The 16,468-nt window shown below is 45.0% G+C and overlaps 1 protein-coding gene across 2 annotated transcripts in view; it reads left to right on the forward strand.

Moving 5' to 3' along the window:
* The window catches only part of LOC126534776 (scoloptoxin SSD14-like), a 175,288-nt gene that overhangs the window by 3,743 nt on the left and 155,077 nt on the right, over positions 1 to 16,468 (forward strand). Inside the window, exon 1 of one of the 2 annotated variants that reach the window (XM_072289264.1) lies at positions 4,920 to 5,231. The exons of the other annotated variant lie outside the window; for it this stretch is intronic. The gene's annotated coding sequence lies outside the window, so the exon portion shown is untranslated. Of the gene's footprint in view, positions 1 to 4,919; positions 5,232 to 16,468 lie in introns of those variants that run through there. 2 annotated transcript variants of the gene reach the window in all.

Consider the following 16,468-nt stretch of genomic DNA (forward strand, 5'->3'; position numbering starts at 1 on the left):
TACCACTATATGTATAAAATCATGCTTGGAATGCCGTGCTTGGTCGGGGCGACTGCTGCGTTTTTTATAGAAATTACGACCTACTGGCTCGCAAATAGGAGATTTGCTTGCCCACACTTACGTGGCTGATTAAGAAGCGTAGACTATTAGGCCAGTTGGAGCATCACGTGGTGCCGTTGAGGGGAGATACGGGCGGGAAGAAATGGAGGGGACAGGACAGACGCTCAAGCTGCCCCCGAAAGGTAATGGTAGATAGTAGGACAACGAACAACTTTCATTTTCTTGAATTTATTTGTCGTTTTAATTTAGACGAATAAATCTGGGGCAATAAAGTGGAAGCATATTGGTCAGCGCAAACTGAACGAAACATTTTTGAATGAAAGAATGTTCTTCTTCCAAAAAATTTGCGCCGTAAAATGTTTACTTTTGCGTTTCTTCCTTTTTGGTAAACCTTTCCAGTGCGCCTCGCTGTGGTTGTGACGTGCCCTTTATTTATTTATTTATTTTCAGTGACAGTCAATCCAACCCTCCCGACCCGGAAGCCCGCACAGCAGCAGATGAGCAGCAAGGGGGTGCAAACCCGGCCGGTGGGACTAACATGGCCGTTTACCTGGTCGGGGCTTGCTGTTGCTGTTGCTGCTTATTCGTTGTTGTTGCCACGATCTCTTTCGCTCACGGCATTGAACTAAGTAAACGCCTCATGGAATTGCTGACACCATAAAAGTACGAGTTCGAAGCGTGGGCGACGGTGTCCGATGTCCACGAGTGCTCGTCTGTCGTCAGGTGGGTCATCAGAGCTCGATTGTCTGTGAAGGACAAGGAAGCTGAGAAAACGTTGGGCAGGTTTCGATGGGCGTGAGGAGGAAGCCTCCGTTGGGAAGATCATATGTATTACACGGGAGCGCACAGATAAGTTTATCTGGTAGACCAATGCACCTGCTTTCATGAGTTTTGTTGGATTTAAATGGAAAATACGAAAATCTTACGAATAGATGTAGCGGATTTTCAATTTACGCCGACAACGTTATAAGAGCATTCTCTTCAATGCAATATTTCAAAAAAGAATCAAGCATTAAGTTTACAACTATCAAAATTATGTAAGAATGCTCCGAAATCTGCGCACAGTAACTTAAAAAGGAAATAAAATTTAATTTTACGTGCTCCATTGAATTGTACCGCGATCCTATATCAGTGTTTCCGCTGTACCCTCCTAAATGTTCTAACAGCTTTACTTAAGGTGCAAATAAATACAAAAATGCTGCTGGTTGACATGACCTAGAGGAGGCGCTTTACCGCAGTTTGGTACCTGCTTTCGGCGCAGAATATGGCTTTGGGAACTTCGTGTTTCTTTATTATGTGATAGTGACTGGCTATCATTGTGTCTCTGTGATCCCTTCTTTCTTTTTTTCCCAGTTTCCTCTCTCTTTACCTGCCTGCCCTTCTCTCCGCAGCGTAGGGTAACAAACCTGATTTCCGTCTCCGGTTAACATTCTACCTTCCACTTTCTACTGTCTCTCTTTTTGTCTTCTTCAATCTAGTCAAGCGTAGGAAATTGGAAAATATCTAGACTAAAAGAAAATGTTGCTTCCTGGCATTTGAAGTATTCGCTTTCCCTTACATCAAAGAAGTTTCATTAAAACATACTCTTTGGCTGACCTATAATGCTATATGTTTCTGCTATTTCTGCTATTTATATTGAAAATCCACTACATCTATTCGTAAGGATTTTCGTATTTTCCATTTAAATCCAACAAAACTCATGAAAGCAGGCGCATTGGTGTACCAGATAAACTTATCTGTGCGCTCCCGTGTAATACATATGATCTTCCCAACGGAGGCTTCCTCCTCACCCCCATCGAAACCTGCACAAAGTTTTCTCAGCTTCCTTGTCCTTCACAGACAATCGAGCTCTGACGACCCACCTGACGACAGACGAGCACTCGTGGACATCGGACACCGTCGCCCACGCTTCGAACTCGTACTTTTCTGGTGTCAGCAATTCCATGAGGCGTTTACCTAATTCAATGCCGTGAGCGAAAGAGATCATGGCAACAACAACGAATAAGCAGCAACAGCAACAGCAAGCCGCGACCAGGTAAACGGCCATGTTAGTCCAACCGGCCGGCCTTGCACCCCCTTGCTGCTCATCAGCTGCTGTGCGGGCTTCCAGGTCGGGAGGGTTGGATTCACTGTCAGCGAAAAAATAAATAAATAAAGGGCATGTCACAACCCCAGCGAGGCGCACTGGAAACGTTTACCAAAAAGGAAGAAACTCAAAAGTAAACATTTTACGGCGCGAATTTTTTGGAAGAACACTTTTTCATTCAAAAATGTTTCGTTCAGTTTGCGCTGATCAATATGGCTCCGCTTTATTGCCCCAGATTTATTCGTCTAAATTAAAACTACCCTTACAAGTCGAGTATTTAATAGCGGCTATGAGCTATAAACTCGAAAACGTACCGCTTACTTAGAATTCATGTTTGAAAGCGTGGGGGTGGAAACGCTTTATTCGCATTGAATACGATATCGCTCCGCTGTGATGTTCGGGATTTTGTAGATGTCACTACGAAATTACCAATAATATGTTGGAGGGCTAGAAGCTGCATATTCCTTACAGAGTTGCGCATACGTAGACCTACTGGACTGAATGACATAAGACAACGTTTACAGTCACTTCGAAGTGCCCTTATGGAGTTCCAGGGTTTTAGCTCTTACGTTTATGCTATGTAACTGCAAAAATCATTAGACGAAAGTCTGACGTCCGCGATTGTTTCGGTATCATGAGAACGAGGGCTAGTGCATGAAGTTGTCTGACCTTCATGCATGCGGCTTCAATCATTCTTGCGAACGTATTTATCGCGCTGCATTCTTTCTAGATTTCCAAGCGACAATAGAATCCGTGACACTGCAAGACAATTATCTCTGTACATGCGCAACAACGGGGAACGGTTCGAATGACAACGCGTGGTCTTGGTTGTGAAAAAAAAAAAAATTTGGATGTTCACTGCTAAAACCGCTGTCTAATTATAAGGCACGTAGTAGAGAGGGACTTCACAATATCTTTTACTTCTTCAACGTTAACCTGAATACGGATAACGTGCACGTGAGTTCACGCGCGCAGTTATTCACCGTGATGGCTTTCTAAAATGACACCTATTATGCTGTCGGTGTATCATCTTCACTGCCACGGGCAACCTGCGCATACACGGAGGAAGGAAAGCTTAGGACGCCCCTGCCCCACTTGGCTGTGTTCAAGGTTGTCGTGGCCGCTTGAGACTCTAATGGACTCCGCATCTCAACGTGCTAGTTCTTCACAATGGGGCCGAGGATGACCTCAGCTCAGTTATCTATGAGTACATGAGCGGATTTCAATTTAACCCCCATCTAACAAATTGTAAGTGATCGAAAACAAACAAAGCAACTCTTCGAGGCTAGGAAGGCGATGGCAAGAAAAATCAATGTAGTAGGCTATCACGCCGGACTGGCTGATCACACAATACATAAACCTCCCGTACACACGCGCAAACGCCAGAATTGTTTACAACAGTTATTTTGTAGAAACGTTTATGCGTGACTAGGCTGAGGTTGATCGACTAGAATATATTCTTGGAGTTTCAGTAAACCTTCATTTGGGCCTAGTTGGTACATAATTCTGAACTTAAACTTACAGCGCCAACACCTAAGACGAACCACAAAAGGAAGATACGACAGACACAGGCGCTGTGTGCACAGCGCCAGTGTGTGTCGCATCTTCCTTTTGTGGTTTGTCTTAGGCGTTTGCGCTGTAAATTTTTATTCTTGGAGCACGCGCGGCGCAGAAAACGTACTGCAATGATGGAACTATTACATAGAGCGTGATTTATTTTGTTTTATTTTTTATTTTGAAAGACCTCACAGGCCTACGAAGAGGCATAACGTCAGGGGGTCATATGGTACAGTTTATCACTAGATACAATCGCTAAAAAGATATCGATGCATAAACATAAAAAGGTAAACATTAGCGCAAAACGATGAAATTTACATATGTACAGTAAGATGTAAAGAAAAACATTTTCGACATCTTCCTTAGGAACGAAGGTAAGGACAGGGTCATAATCGCTTTTCAGGTGAATCCTTATTACCGACTGACCTGTTAATAGTGTGATAAACGTCATACACTGTTTATGAACTTAATGAAACTAATCGTCTCCTCAAGCGCATTCCTTGGGACCAAAACCACTCTCCTCACAGAAACATGACTCGGCATCACTTAATTGCCTCTTTGAGGTCGGTACTTAATTTTTATGTAAATTAGTGGCATTCAAAGCTCGTTTTGCCAGTGCCTTTCGTTGTCTGGGACGACAAAATGGTCTAGACTATGATGCAGCCAACGTTACGTAGACGCAGCGTGCTCGTGGTGCGCGTCAGCCAGCGTTAGCTGAGGTTGGTCATGCCAGGTTCGCCCGGCGCCGCCCAGACGCAAGCTCATTTTGTGTAGGAGCTTGAAGATAAGAAAATGCGCGCTCTCTTCAATGTGCAGGGGAACGCGCCGCCACTAGCGACGAGACGCCGACGATTCGCGTAGGATTCGCTGGCGTGGCGTCGTCGGGCATTCGGGCACGCGGGTCAACGCTACGTCGGACTGTAAAGGACGCCCCACATTGTAGCGTTCTCCCGGCGTCGCTCAACGTCGACGCTGAGGGCGGCGCGCGCAAGAGACGCCAGGCCTCGCGCCACCGCCGGAAGCGGCTCGATGAGCGCAGACCAATCGGTGCTGGTCCGTGTGCCGCTCGTGTGGCTGTCTCGGCACGCGTTCATGCGAGGACACTGAGAGACGCAACGCCGGAAAACGCCGGTGAAAACGCTGAATGTGTGGCGGCCTTCAAAGGGCACCCATTCCTAGCGCGAGCGTCGGAGTTGGAGCAATCGAGCGAACGAGCACAGCAATGGATAAGAGAGGGAACGCAGAGCGCAGCGGGGGATAAAAGACGCGAGGAGGAAAGCAGACGAGGCAGGTGCAGCGGAAGCGTGGAGGCGGAAAGTGGAATGGGGTATGGCGAAAGCGTGGTGCGGCTCGTGCAACGACGATGGCTGCGCCATGAAGCCACTGTTGCACGCGTCGTCTGAGAGGTCCGTCTGCGGTCCCAGCTGTGAATCGCGCCCGTAGGTGACCTACGTGCTGCTTCTCGCGATCTCCAGATTGGAGACGCAGTCGAGCCATCCTTCGCTCCGCTAGCAACGTGTCGTACGAGGTAGGTTGTCCGTGCCAGCCAATGTATCGCGCAATGAAAACACCTAGAGAGGTGCGGTGAAATTTTGCAATAAGGTGTTTCGTAATCGCCGGGGAATTATTTAAATATCGTGAGCATTCCGCCGAACTACGAAGCTTTGTTTCTGAGAAACATGTGTGGATTTCTTTTGTGGGTGCGTGGTACGTACGGGCAGGTGTCAATTTTTCCGATCATGAAGGTTCCTCCACCTTGCGAGATTCTGCAGAACTTATTTGCCATATTAACACGACAGCGTTAAAGAGCCCGTGTCACAGAAAATCCGGCGTCGGCGTTGGACGTCGCTTACACAAAAATAATTCCGAACGAAATTCTGAACCACGCATACCCAACCACTTCCCTACCACCAATGTTGCCCATACCTTGCCTTTTATTATTTACGAAGTTACTCCTGGGAATTTTGAGAATGGCAGCCCACAAACTAATGTAATGCAAAAAAAAAAAAAAACACCGACAGGGCATATATTTTATGTTAGCTCTTCTCAGGCTGAAATATTGAAAGTGCAAAACAATAACACGACATCTACCCACACAAGAGGCCGCGTTTCTACCAGAAAGGTCGCCTTCGTGCATAGCGTTCGCAGCGAGCGTTTCCCGGTAAACGTTACGGTTACATAAGCTGCAGGTGCCGTAAAAGCATGAAAAGCAATAAGGGGCCCTTGAACGCTATCACGCTTCACTCGTAGAGGCGAAGCTCAAGTGTCCTCCAAATTTTTTATTGCTTGTTTCCGTGCTTCGAGTCGTCGATTCGGTCGCCCTCCTTGTTAATTCATATGGTAGAGCGACGAATCTTTCTTTAAATATGAAGCCTTGTTTACCTGTGTGTGTTTTCTTTTTGGCTTCATGTTGCACAAGGGTAGGTGACATTTTTTTCATTTCATGAACCTTCCTCCATCTTGTGCAGTTCTGGAGAACAAATTTGCCACATTCATTGTCCCTGTGCTTCGGGACAATGTTCGTCCTTGTTTGGCTATGCTCCCCGTGGTGGTTGCCTAGGGGGCTTACCAAGTGTATCACGCCTGGGCAGTTACAGTGAAGAATGCGGGCGGCAAGAAGATGCTCGCTGTTGGCGATATAGCAGTCAAGAATCGCCGTTTCATGGTACTCAACCCCTGTCACGAGGATACGCGAGTGAACATTCATTCGCTGCTGCACAGCGTCCATCACGACGTCATAGCAGTTGCGTTGGCCCCCTAGTGCCAGGTGAATACAAGCGGTGGCGAGTACAAGGCTTATGGACAAGGGTTTGCAACACGTACGGTGAGCCTCAAGCTTAAACCGGACATGACGGTGGACGACCTCCCACATGAACTACGGATTGCCGGAGACGTCACCCTTGTTGTCGTGCCGGGGAGGGCACCGATATGTCTACGTTGCCACAGAGCAGGTGTCATCCGGGGAGAACGCCGTGTTCTAAGTTGCGCTGTGTGTCGGCGCTTTGGACACGACGAGAGTGGATACTCGAGGACATGTGCAAGCGTCGCAGGGCCTGTGGAGAGCGAGGACGTATCCGAGCACCTCATGGACGAAGTGGAGGCCGAGGAGGTTCCTAGCGGACGACGGGATGAACCAGCGCCCACACTGGCGCCCCGTCCGCTGCGCCCAGCATGCATTGCGCCAGCCGGCAACTAAGGCACGAAAGGCGCTCTTCCTGAAACGCGAGCTTCGGCATCTGACACCGACGTTGAAGACATTGAGAAGCCTGAGAAAAAAAAAATGAAGTGGCACCGCTTAAAGAGGAGGAAAGCCTGGAGACCGACAAGTCGTCTAGCAGCACTAAGAGGACACGGGAGGAGACGCAAGGCCGACAACTGAGGCGACAAAACTGAGGCGACAACAACGAAGACGACGGGAGAGAAGCTAGCAAAGGTGCCCAGCGGGCGCCGCAATTTGTGCAAGCCAAAGCCAAACGTCTCAAGTGAGCGTCGCACTGCCGACGTGCAAACACAACAACAGCAGCAGTAGCAAACACCGCCGCCACTGTCCTCCCGACCGCAGCAACCACAGCCGCGCCTCCCGTCGCCCCCCGCAGCAGCAGCAGCCACTGCCGCCACATCCACAGGGGCAGCAGCAGCGGCAGCGGCGGCGCCACCACTACCGCCGCCATTGACCATCCCTCAGCAGCAACAGCAGCACCCTCCGTAGGCTTGGATCGAAAGAGCATAAGATGCAACATGTATCGATCAAACGTATGGGACTCAAGTGATGGGCACCTAAAGTGGTGCACGCACTGGCCGCGCTGCTTTACCCTCATGGCTAAGAGACCGGTGGTCTATGAGCCAACGCGAAACCACCACCACGCTGACGATGAATGAGAACCAGCGGTGAGGACCCTGCGGCGCATCTGGCCCTCTTTTTACATAGATGACCATGGATGTTGACGCACAACTACGTGCGACAACAATACACGTGAGAGGCCTTTCTGCTAGGCGGCGTCAGTACCAACTGAGCCGCATAATGTTGGAGCACATCTCAATATGATTGCCATCCAGGCGACGAAAGGTGAAAGTCAGAATCAGACCGACCACGTGGTGATTCCGTTCAAAACTTGGTACCATGTATGCGGTTCTCATGCTGTTCGGTCAGCGGGTTGTGCACTGTTTCTCAGGAATTCCATTCCTAAAGCATAAGAGGCTGAAACTGTGTGTAGTGCAGGCCGGTTCATAGTGTGCAATTTTTTATACCGTAAGAGGCACTGGCGTGTTATCGGTGTGTGCGTGCCCAACAAAGTGTGTGAGCGCAAATATTTTTTTACGAGTACCTTCATTCTTATAATACCCGTGACAGGACTATCTATCTACTTGGCCATTTTAATTGTGTTTGTAAAGCTCAAGACAGAGCGAAAAGATCACCTTAAAGAGATCAGAGCGCCTTATTGTTGAACACAATATTAGAAGGTGGCAATCTCGAAAATGGTGAATTACTATAGAGACAAAATTTACGAAATAATAACGAAATAATATTAATTTACGAAATAATAATAATAATGCTATTCACAGCGTGTTTACAGGAGGTATTGAGAGACGTGGATTGGGATGGATTGGGGATAAGAATTAATGGATAATACCTTAGTAACTTTCGATTCGCTGATCATATTGTCTTTCTTAATAACTGAGCAGACCAATTGAAAAGCATGCTCACTGACTTGGAGAAGCAAAGCAGAAGGGCGGGTCTAAAAATGAATCTGCAGTAAACTAAATAATGTTTAACAGTCTCGGAAGAGAACAGCAGTTTACGATAGGTAGCGAGGCACTGGAAGTGGTAAGGGAATACATCTTAGGGCAGGTAGTGACCGCGGAGCCGGATCATGAGACTGCAATAATCAGAAGAATAAGAATGGGCTGGGGTGCGTTTGGCACGCATTCTCAGATCATGAACTGCAGGTTGCCATTATCCCTCAACAGAAAAGTGCATAACAGCTGTGTCTTACCAGTACTCACGTACGGGGCAGAAACCTGGAGGCTTACGAAGAGGGTTCTGCTTAAATTGAGGTCGACGCAATGAGCCATGGAAAGAAGAATGATGGGTGTAACGTTAAGAGGTAAGAAAAGAGAAGATTGGGCGAGAGAACAAACGCAAGTTAATGACATCTGATTTGAAATCAAGAAAAAGAAATGGGCATAGGCAGGACATGTAATCAGGAGAGAAGATAACCTATGTTCATTGAGGGTTATGGGCTGGATTCCAAGGGAAGGGAAGCGTAGCAGGGGCGGCAGAAAGTTAGGTGGGCAGATGAGATTAAGTATTTTGCATGGACAACATAGCCACAATTAGCATAGGACCGGGGTATTTGGAGAAGTATTGGAGACGCCTTTGCCCTGCAGTGGGCGTAACCAGGCTGATGATGATGACGACGCAATACTAATGGCGAAGGCCGAAGACCGTATAAAATTGTTATCTGTCAAATAATATAGACCCACCACTCTCTCCAATGTCGATTATAAAGTCTTCATGAAGGTACTCGCTAAAAGACTTAAAACTGTGATAAAACGCTGATCGGACCACATCAAACTTGCGTAGTAAAGGGTCGTACTATAAACACCAATGTCCATATAGCCAGTATCATATTGGATTGTTGTGGCGTGTTGGACGATCGCGTTGCGATGCCTCAATTAGATGTGACAGAAACTTTCGACCGTGTGAACCATGAAATTATTTTTATGATATTTGAATGAGTAATATAAGGTCTAATATTTTGGAAGTGATTAAGATGTGTTATAGAAATTGCTTTAGCGGTGTGGTTCTTACCGGGCATGTTACTGAAAGCTTTCAGTTAGGAATGGTGTGCGACAAGGGTGTCCACGTCCAGCCTTATTATTTGCGTTATATATGGAACCACTTTCTATAAAACTTACGAATGATGTAAACGTACGATATTTTAAGCTAATGGGAATTAAGGTAATAATCTTATCATATGCCAATGACGCAGCCCTCTTTCGCTGTCGCTCGGCAAGCATACACTATCAAACACATTAATTATTGGGATCATTAAAAATTCTGGCCGTCGAATGAGATCTCTCTTCTAATATATATCTAAACTCTTTGACAATTTAGTCTACTACCACTGCTACCTTCACCAGAAATGCTCATAATCATTATCTTATCTACGCCAAATCATCCAGGCCGATATTCATGCCTTCATAAGCTGATTTTTTCACTCCCGATTCTCTGCGGGAAAGAGGCGTTCATATGATGACCATACCATCTACTTATTTTCCGTTTTTCTTATCAATGATAAGGGAAGAACTTCACACTAAAGCAAATTGAGCTTGAGCAAGTTCTATGTTTGGAACTGTTGAATCTATTTCCCTTTGGCATCTTCGGCACACCTGATTAGCTAAGTTCGTAGAAAAACTGCAGGAGAAAGGTGGTGGCGTCGAATGAGACTAGTACCTTAGCGGACCTTTTCACGGTCACTGGAGGAACAACTGCTTGTGGTGTTGGCTTCTGCAGGAAACTGCTATGGCCGCGGTATTTTTGTTGAGGGCCATTGCCCTATCTAAGAAGCCTTGTCTCCACAGGCTGCATAAAAAAGGATAATTGACTGAGGGAAGTCTTCTTTAAAGAATCCATTTATGTTATATTCGTAGCTTCGCGACGCAAAATTACCGCTTGACTGGCCGCTCAAGCACTTAATTTACGTCTATTCGCGAGCTTCTTTGTTGCAAAAACACTTTTATGTAGCCCACAATGAACAACAGAAAGCTGTATCGGGAGGTTTTCTTGTTGCTCTGCAATTTTCTCATTGACACTTTTAATCTAATTATTATATTTGAGATGTTTCTTCATTAAGGCTAATTATGTAGTTAGACAGAATGCAAAAAAAATAATAATGCGCGTATCTCCAAGCAACGTCAAAGAACATTACCTTGGTTCTGTGTAGCTAACTGGCATTTTCATATTTTAAAACCTTGGTACATGATAGTTGTGACACCCTGTAAATAAAAAAAAACAGTATTATAATTTTCATAACCATAGAGTGCGTCAGTTTGCTGGCCATGGCTGCTCTATGTGATCCTTTCAGTAAGGTGCAAGCAGTTTTGAAGCTAAATTGTTTTGTAGCAAGGGCGTGCAATCTAGAAAACCTTGCAAAAAGGTCAAGTTGTGTTCACCCTTCAGATGTTTAACTAAGAATCTGTAAAAAAAGAAAGAAAACAGCACAGAACACCTAATAAACAATGCAAAATTTGAAAATCTCAACTGAACAAAAACGACTTTTTGAAAATGCAGCAACAAGTCACCAGTTTATGTGCAGTACACGCTTGCTACGTAATCCAAGTGATGAAGTTGTTGCCGCAGTGCTTGGGGACCATATGGACGCAACAATCAACAACTTTCAGCATCTTATTAAAACCACTAAATGAATTGGGCTTTGTAGATTCCCAGTCTGAAATTCCAGACAACCTGTTCTGGCGTTTAATGTGTGGAGCTCATTGTGTATTCTCAAAAGCTGGCTCTCAGGAAGCAAGCTCGCAGACACAATTTCTCTATAGGCAACATCAGCTTGAGGATCGAGATAGGGTTTACCTGCATTTAAAGTGGATAATACATGACGAACATCATGGAACACTCTTACGTGTTAACCAGTGGTCTCACTCATGCAGCCATGAAGTTATGTGATGCAAACACATGTTATTGAAGGTGGGTTCGTGAAATGTTTCATGTATCCAATGCTTCTCGAGTTCTGAAAGCTTTCTCCACTGCATAAATAAGCGACGAGAATAAAAAGAGAACTTCAACATGCTAACAATACGTTGACCATTTGCAAGCAACCAGCCGACTTCTTGACTGCTAGCTTGCCTCGTGGAAATATACTATGCAACAGTACTTGCTTTACCAAGTACCGGCGACTTTAAAATGCAACGCGTTCGGAGCCCTTGTCCTCTGTTTTTCTGTTTCGGGAACAGTTGACCATGTATTCAGTTGGCGTCGAGGAAGGAGCACTAAACATTGTGCACCACTGATATCTAATATGTTTTTCTGGATGCCGCTCGCTGCGATGGATCCATGCGAAGCCAGTGGAAATGTAATGTCATGCAGCAGCTTGTCCTGGAAGCAGGGCACATGGTGCACTAACTAGTCCGCCTGATCAGATAGTATTGCTGCCGTGAAATTTTTCCTCGTGGTTTTTCACTTAGGATATGTCTCTGCATGTCTGGTGAGCACTTTTACGACAATCTAAGCCCACATACGATAGTGTTTTCTTGCATAAAGTGTTTTCTAATTTACCAGTGTTGCCAGTGCGCGCCACTTATGTAACGACGCTGTGGGCGCTGCAATGAAAAAATTCTGGACATCTTTCCGAGACACTGCTCTGGCCTGCTCGGGTAGTTTAGGCAGGCAGGTATTTTAGGGGAAGAAATGCCACACACCCGTGCAGACGAAGTGCGGCTGCAAAGTCGTGAAGTGCCAACTTTCGGGACAAGGTTGCCTTCAGTCGAGGGCGCTCGATGTGCTGTGCACCCCCTGTAGTAGAGAACAGTGGTGTGGACCCTTTTATGCTGGCTTTAATTTCTGGTCGGAACCTTGGCAACAGCTCACACCGCATTAATCGAATCTGCAACGCGTGGAGAGAAAGTCAAATCACTCTGCGTTGATTCAATGGCTTTTTTCTAAGCGAACTGCCTACACATTCTATCAAATCCTTAAAAAATACTATTGGCACATTTTGACGAGTGTTGCTAGGCGTGTGAAGCATGTTACCAGCCCTCTCACAGAATTCAATAATAGAAACATACACTGGAAAGCTACACTACAATTTAAATTTACGTGAGACTGTATGATCACACAGTATGGGTAGTGTATGCTCTAGCCCTGTGTCTAGTAAAAGTTGATTGTAAAGTTGCTAAGATGCCATTTCTACTTAATCTGAGCCATCAAACTGCACAATGTTCGAAGTTTACACATTATTGGCTTTTGATTGCCTATGTAAGTCATTTCCTCTACACATGCAGTAATCCCGCTGCAATAAGAAAAATGAGTTAGAAAAAGAAATTCCATGATAAGCTTACACATTTTCTGAGGACATGAGCAATGGGCAATAGCACATGGTTGAAGCTACATACATGTTCAGATTTCACTTAGCTTCATGGTTCAGCATGTAATAAAGTGGTACGCTGTGCACCTCTGCCTGACCAATGCAATTTGTCTACTTGAGACTACACTGAGGCTCCTGCTTGGTGCTGTTCGGCAGTTTGGATTTGATTTTATGCAAAATGGAACCTGGGGTACTGGTCCTTTGCACATAAATATTGTGATTGCAAAAATAACACAAGGGTAGGACTATGGGTCTCTCCTAAAAAGAACGTGTATAACACCATTATAATGGGATTTGATGCCACAATGAAACAGCACGCAACTCATAGAGGTGTTGCGCTTCCATGCCAACAAGGGTATTGGACAGGCAATAGTTCAGAAGTACCCACGGCACAATAAAGCAAGACAAAGCCGTGTTTTCTCGTCTGTTTGAACACGGCCCCAAATGCAGTAGCGATTCCAATATTGCTCCACAGTGGTTTATCTAGCCGCAGTTTGAAGCTCTTGTAGATATATAGAGAGAAAACTGCTTTACAGTCTTGTCGCGAACAAGGATATAACGTGAAGTGCATTATGAGGTCTGAAACTATTGAAAAGAAATGTTGCATTATATTCATGCAAATTGGTAAGCGGCATGACGTATATCACACGATTTTCATGACACACCAGTGTGAAGGGTTTTACAGAGAAAGCCAAATACATATAGTGCAAATATCACACTATATGGTGTGCATAAAGTGATATCTCACAATATGTTGCAACATTAAGGCATGACTTTAATGTTACAGCAAAAGTTGACATTATAAATCACAGCCCTGTAAATTTTAGCATGCACGGCACCACTTGGTTAAACAATAGCGATGTAATGTCTATGTATACAAGTATTAGCCACGCATTTCACCATTGTCCAAAAGAAATACCTTTTTCCATCTATGTCTGCATCAAACAAAAGTAGAAATGATAAATTTTATATGGTCACCCTAGCAGGAACACCTCATTTGTACTCCATAGCATATAGACCTCTGTTTATGCCAGCCTTCTACAATGCTCAACCTTTCTGCATGCTTTACAGATAAATTATAGTGGTATCAGGAGTGCAGCGTTCTAGAACGTCTACAAATGTCCTATTTCATGTGTAACAGCTTAATTGATTTGACTGCACAACTTAGCATGCGCAAATTAAAATTACTTCTCCCTGTTTAGCATTTTTTCCTGCTGGACCACAATCGGAAGGCATCAATATATGAACATATTAACTCAGAGAACCCAATTTGCCTTATATAATAACACCTTCACATACTGACACACCTGCACTCTGTCATGTGTGTTCCAATAATGAAGGGTGCTTGCCCACCAGCGCGACAATATCACTAACAGTTATATACCTACACAGCTAAGTAGATGGTCATGATTCAGGTAGCAAAATGTTGAGAAGAAAAAGATCCTCTCACTTTGAGAGCAACAATACTGCAATAAATTGAGAGATGGACCCATTGCAGACACCAGACCCCATCTCAGCTCCAGCAGGACAAGAGAAGGTAGTCTTTCAGTAAAAGAAAATGATTGATTAGTAATGATAGGTTACCTTGTTCCTGCTGAGTATCAATACAATCTGATTTCCTTATATATCTACCCTCCGATTTAGTAATACAACTGAATTATTCGTAAAATACAGTCGATGACGTTTGCATCCACTTCTCTTATATGTCCAAATTTTTTGCAACTGATACAACATCTACAGCTGGACTACTGACACGAATGCCTTGACTGTCCAGAGATCATTCGAACCAAGACGTATTGCTGCACCCCAAGCAGTTGAAACAAGAAAACAAACAGCAGAGCGCCAGAGCGAAGACCTTTTTTTTGGTGAATACAATAAAAACGTGCATGCAAGTAAGAAAATAACGACCAGACATAGTGGGCCACTGCTATTATATCGAACGTTTAGTTCCGTATTCTAACAGAAGTTCTTGCGTATTGGATACAGTATACTCTCAAGCCGGTACAAGCGTCAATACAAGTGCGCCACTGAATGCAGTTTTATTCTACGCTTTTAACGCCAGTGAACAAGAGGTTAGAAGTGTCACACGGAAAACTGCGATCGCGATCGAAATACCATTGAAATCGATCTGAAAAGAAAAGGGGTCAATTTCCTCATTCATGCGTTATGTTTGCCCTGAGACGCTGCTTAGTGGCCGTTTGAAAGAATATTTCTGTTCGCGACGCCGGCTTACTACACATCATTTTAACAGCTGCGTTATGCAAACCAAATAAAACTAAAATGGACTTGCCTCCTGAGCAAGTTACGAGCGCGCGTAGACTGTTGAGCATCCGTTGAAAGCAGGCTATCGCGTGTTCAAGCGCATAAATTGTACCCAAGACAGGTTAACTTCTTCGATGCGTGCAGTTTTGCAGACGAAGTGAAAGACATTCAGCGCAAATATCCCCGCGCTATGACGGCGCATGACGAGCACACAAGCGTACACCACACAGCGACAAATTGTGCCAGAAGTGCCAATTCGAATATCCCGAGACTTAAGCAGAGTAAGCATCGATCGCTTCGGTTCTTCGCTCCCGATGCGTCACTCTCTTACTTGGGGCCTTGCTCCACTCTTGAATGCAAATCGCGACATATTTACGGTAAAGTAACTATTTTTGCAACATGAAACAATAAATTCCGGCTTGCTACGCACGCGCAGCTTTGTCTACCGCTCCTTCGATTGGAAGCGCAGCGCGCGCTGCCCCCCTGGTGCCGCACTCTGTGAGCGCGTAGAACAAAACAGAATCGGTTTCATTTTCGCATTTGTGCTCTAGTTGCTGGAACAGCAAAATAATTGCTTGAAATATAATTGAATTCTGGAAGAGGAGAACGTTTTTTCTCCCACAAGGTAGTGTATTTTATACAAAGAGATAAAGAACGCAAGAAGAGGAAAGGCAGAGAGGTCCAGTAGACGGTTCGCTACCGGAGATAGCACACCCCAGGGTTGCAATGCAGTGCAAAGCAGTGCACTACGGTGCGCCAATAAGCTCTAGTATAGTGCTAATTTGGGCTGGTTGGTGCATGTAATGAACTGGTAAATAATGAGTTATCTCATATAATTTGCCCGTGGATAAAGCACATGGAACAGATGGTGTTGAACGCTGGGTCAAAAAGAAATCAAGCTTGGATCATTACGCCAACTCTGCACTAGGCGTTCTTTCTTTCCTTTTTCTTTTTTTTTTCTTTTTGACAGTACACATAGCACTAGCGCATTACGAGGTCCTTAATCTTCAGTCAGTTTCCCGTAGCTTTCGCACATGTCGATGCTTGTTCGCCATCTTTATTCTGCCGTACAAGAACGTGCGCGCTCACCCGTCTTGTTTCAAGATGAAGCGCGAAATGTTTCGATCCCATATTACCGCAACAATTGACAACACATGAACAGTGAAGATTCTGCGTAATCGGTGTGTGTGAATGAATGGACAGGTATTGACAGAGACGAGATATTTTGGAATTACCATGGGAATGAGTTAAACCAACTATGTTGAAGTTCAGCGAAGCCCTTTCACTCTTAGGTTAATTGCTTCCCGCATTCGAAAATTTCATCCAGCCATTGCACATGGATCTATAGGCCACCAGTTCCCTTCGAATCCATTGTTAACATCAAATGTAACGCAGGTACATT

This window comes from Dermacentor andersoni, chromosome 7 (genome assembly GCF_023375885.2).
Source record: "Dermacentor andersoni chromosome 7, qqDerAnde1_hic_scaffold, whole genome shotgun sequence".
NCBI lineage: Eukaryota > Metazoa > Arthropoda > Arachnida > Ixodida > Ixodidae > Dermacentor > Dermacentor andersoni.